Raw genomic sequence first — 4,658 nt, forward strand, 5'->3', positions numbered from 1 at the left:
GAAGGAAATGGTCATGTTGGCGAATCCCATATAACAAAGAACTGCAGGTGGTTTCTAGGAGGTGAGAGCTGCCCTGTCAACAGCCTGCAAAAGAACTGAAGCTCTCAGTCCTACAATTGCAAGCAGTTGAGTGCTGCTAAGAGCCACATGAAGGGGCAAACACAGATTTTTACCTAGTTAACACTCCAGATAAACATCAGGTCTGCTACAATTATAGCATGGTAGAGCACCCTGCTTAAAGCGTGCCTAGACTCCAAACCCACAGAAAATGTGAGATAACAAATGTATTGTTTTAAGCTGCTAAATTAGTGATAATACTATTATACAGCAATAAGTAACTAATAAAATAACATTTTATTACAACATCTATAAGAAAGATTATGCAAGTTTGGAATTATGACATATTTACTTTGTTTTGCATAATTATAGTTATCTGTATTTCTCTATGTTCTCAACATACATTCTTGGGAGCCTTAAATCCTGGATTCCTTCCCTGCCCTCTTTCTCTAATATATCTCCCTCACAACCTGCCAATAATAAGGGGAGGAGGAGAAGAAGAAGAGAAGTAGAAGAAGAAAAAGGAGGAGAAAGAGCAGAAGGGGAAGGAAGGAGGTACTTAGCTTCTTGTACATACTTCTGGTACACCACTAGTTGCTTTGTGTTGACCTAATTAGTTTCCCAATTTTCCCAAATAGGCTGCAAGGAGATCAGAAAAGGTGTTTTAGTTATGTTTTATATACCAAATTGCCAGGAGCCTGATAGGTATTCAATACATGTAAATTAAATGGAAATATTTAATTAAAAATGCTACATGAAGAATATTTGCTTACACTTAATGCAAAGAACTGCAAAATTTTACCCAGAGAAATGGAATTTTATCAAAAAATTTGGATATTTGTTCTTTTTTATTGCCATAGTAACAATGCACTTTTCAGCACGTCCTTATAATATTCATCAGTTTTCCTCTTTGCTGTCTTTAAAAAAGGAAGAAAACACACTGTCCATCTGGAAAGAAAAGGAAATAATAAATACAGTATTAAATATAATTTAAAATAACATGTGTGATTATTTTTACTGGGTGTTCCTATGCCTAAAAATAAGAAAAGATGTATTTTATGGTATAATACACTTAGGCTGAAAACTCATGGGAAAATTCATGACCACTCACATGTATTAACCACTCAACATGATGATTTTGAGGTTTTATGACTATTTTTATAAGAAACACAGTGACTTATGCACTGAACTTTTTTTTTTTTTAACAAGCTCACAAACCTCAGGTTATCTGTAGATCTTAAGTATCCTTTTTGTAATGTCCTGTCTCACTAAATTTGTCAGACCAATACAGCTCTTCTTTTTAGGTCACTTCCACCAAAACTTACACCAACTAATGTTAATATGTGTTTATTGAATCTAATTTGCTATGTGTCTGACTTGCAGAACTACTTCTCATTTTAGTAACATATGTAAAATCAAAAACAATTGAATTTAGTTTATGTAAGAGACTGATTTGGCAGTATATTTCACAAAGAGAAAAAAATGCAAAGGCATAGTAAAAGAAGGGAATGAAAATTTGTTAAGTGTGCGTAAATATATATATATGTGTGTCTGTGTGTGCATACATGTATATATATTTATATATATATATGTGTTGTGCTATACATGTACATGTATACGCACAGAATAATAAGCATAGATATTAATAGTATGAGACTAGTGAGTAATAATCCACGTAAATAATTATCCATCTTGCCAATAGAGCAAATGTTGTCTTATTTCAGTGAAGGCAAAAAAAAATGGTTATATGTTCATTTATATTCTAATGAAGAGTATCTCTTTCTAATAACTTTATTTCAGATTCATTGACTAACCAAGTTCAAGGAGAGAGGTCTCATTATATGTTAGAAAGCCCCAAGATTATGGAGCCAAGAATAGTACATTTGACCTTGTGCAGGTTTCATCATTGCTTCATATATCAAGTGTGAATGATAATGATTGTTACCTTATAGCATTATTTGTTATGAGAATTAACTGGAAAGTGTTTATATCATGATCAGAGGATGCTATGAGATTAAGGAACAAAGAGATTGAGTTATTTGAGAATAAATTAGAATCTCCAATACTGCTGTGCTTTATTTTAATGTCACTTTTAATATAGACAGAAAAGGGAGTTGCCTCCAAATGTGATTTGAAAGGTGCCAAAAATGCTTATCCATGCTTTACAAAATGTTATTCCACAACAGCAGTGATAATATGTGAAATTTTCATACATATCATTTAATTTCTTGGTTTCAAGGCCCTGTAGGCCCTAATACATTGATAATTTTTTACATTTGTGTCATCTCTTAAAATTTGCAAGACATTTCTGCATATCTATTTTAATCTTTCCTCTGACCTGTGATTTAGGCATTTTAAAGATAATTATTTTATGGGGTGCCTGGCTGGCTCAGTCAGTAGAGCAATCTCAGGATTGTGAGTTCAAGCCTCATGTTGGGTGTGGAGCCTATTTAAAATAAAAAAAAAAAAAGATAATTATTTCAGTTGTCGGCCTGGTCCACGTCAGATCCGAGAGATGAACTCAGTGCTTTTGACTCCACTGAGCGTTGGCAGTGGTCTCTTCACAAGACCATGGCTGACTGAAAATGGTATCTGGAAAGGTTTCCTCCCATGAAGAATTTAGGGCAAATTAAATGAGCTCTTATCAGCAAAGATAAATGCCTAGGTAAACGGGCATAGGGAGATTATGATGGGAAATTGTATCAAGAAAATTCCACATTATAAAGAACAAGGTCTGAGGGCAAGTATAAATAGGAGAGTCGATTACTGAGAAGGAGCACTCTGTTATCACCAGATATCCGGGACCTGGGAAGGGCCTAAATGAGTAGTAGTATAAACAGGGTCACTAAGGAACACTTAAGGATACTTTGTGATCTGGTTCTACTCCCACTTCATGTTTTTCTGTTCCTTGACTTGCATTTTACAATTTAATCCTTTATTCAACAAACAGTTACACAGTATCAGGTACTGTTCTAGATCCTGGGAAAGGGACTGTGAACAAAAGAAAGAGGAAAAGTACTGCTCCCCTGAAGACTAAATTGTAGTTGGAAATATTAAAATGCTTAATAATCTGTCATCATCCTTTTTTTTCCACCTACAACCCTTCTATCTGCAATGCTCTTCCTTTCCCTTCACAAATATTTAATATTCTGCTTAGTTTTCACATCTTTCAGGAAGCTTTTCTGATTTTTACAATCTGGACAATATTCCCATATCTTATATGCCTTTAATATTACACTATATTTTACTGTTATCAGTGTTTTGTTGTTTTGTTTTTTTTTAACTTAAAGGCAGGGCCTGATCTTCTTTGTATTTGTATCACCCTTGTGAAACTCAGTGTCTCACACACTTGCACGATATAGGTTTGTTCAGTGAAACAGTAAACGTCCTTTGCAAATATGTCCTTTGCAAAGCTATCCTTGCTTTTTTGGTAAGTGTTTAATCAAATTTTCCAGGGTGGTGTTCTTCATTGATCAAATGATTAGATATCTGCTAAATTTCTACATCAACTGGGAACCATGTAGACATGTTTTTTCCTGCTCTTAAAGATCCTTGAAGTAAATAATGAAATATATAAATTAATTATATTAATAGAAGCTTAAGTAAGCATAACGTTCACAGTTAATGTAACTGTTCCATCTATACCTTTAAATTCCCTGTGTAGTGATAGTAAGGTGATGGTTTGTGAATTAAATACACCTTCCACCCTCCCCTCTCCCCACCCAGAGCTAATGACTGACATTCTTACTATCATTCTCAAAGATTCTGAGCTGCACATTAGCCCAAAGATAATAAAAGAAGAACAAATTCCAAACCCATTAGGGAGAAAAATTACCTATGGAGCTGGAGTTGATCTGATATACCCAGCAAAATTGGGGATAGCAACTTGAATAATGATCCGGAAGACTGACAGAGTGATGGATAGGCTTCTGTAAACCCATGGGGCTTGTAGAGGATTTCTTCGCTCTCTGTCTGCAGTAACAGCAACTGGCATGGTTTCTTGACTCTGCAGCTGAAGTGTATTAGAATATATGATGAATTAACATGGACTTTTCTTCCTTTTCTCACTGTCAGTTTTATAAAAATAAAAGAAAGAAAAAATGCATGTACATGAAAGTCATGTTGTATTTAATAATTATCTCTTCCCTGTGATTTGCTTACTGATTATATGTAACCCCTCATTAGGTTAGCGAGTTTCATTTTGTTCTGTTAAATGAGCAGACACTTCAATGGCTGCTCGTATAATCTATTAGCTTACTCTTCACCTTTCCATTCCGAATTCTTGCTTAAAAGATAAACAGTCCCTTTCATTTTACTAACAACCTTAGTGCTTCAGAAGTCATGTGTAGAGTGGGTCAGTGGGCATACCTGCACTGACTTTGCTGCTCTATGATGTAACAGTTGAGTGGCCTTAGCCAAGTCGCTTACCCTTTCTGTGTTTTCTCACTTGTGAATTAAATAACTCACAGTAATGTAATGAAGTTTGAATGATACTGCAAACAAATCATCTAGAACTCTGTAAGCACCCAGAAGTGTTCATTCCTTCCCCCTCCATGAGTATAGCCTTTTTTGGTGACTGTGTTTTCACAATATTTATTTAT

The 4,658-nt window shown here is 34.7% G+C and overlaps 1 long non-coding RNA gene across 2 annotated transcripts; it reads right to left on the reverse strand.

The window, feature by feature from the left end:
• Window positions 1–886: 886 nt before the first annotated feature.
• On the reverse strand, window positions 887–4,415 carry LOC141372608 (uncharacterized). 2 transcript variants are annotated; one of them, XR_012377928.1, is made up of 3 exons: window positions 4,323–4,415; window positions 3,893–4,124; window positions 887–1,005 (listed from the first exon to the last, which is right to left on the reverse strand). It is a non-coding gene; the product is annotated as an uncharacterized lncRNA (long non-coding RNA). The 2 variants fall into 2 exon arrangements; XR_012377929.1 differs by having other exon boundaries at window positions 4,219–4,402.
• Between the last annotated feature and the right edge of the window lie 243 nt (window positions 4,416–4,658).

This window comes from Callorhinus ursinus, unplaced genomic scaffold, assembly GCF_003265705.2.
Source record: "Callorhinus ursinus isolate GAN/ISIS: 27379988/994484 unplaced genomic scaffold, GSC_fseal_2.0 scaffold4, whole genome shotgun sequence".
Taxonomy (NCBI): domain Eukaryota; kingdom Metazoa; phylum Chordata; class Mammalia; order Carnivora; family Otariidae; genus Callorhinus; species Callorhinus ursinus.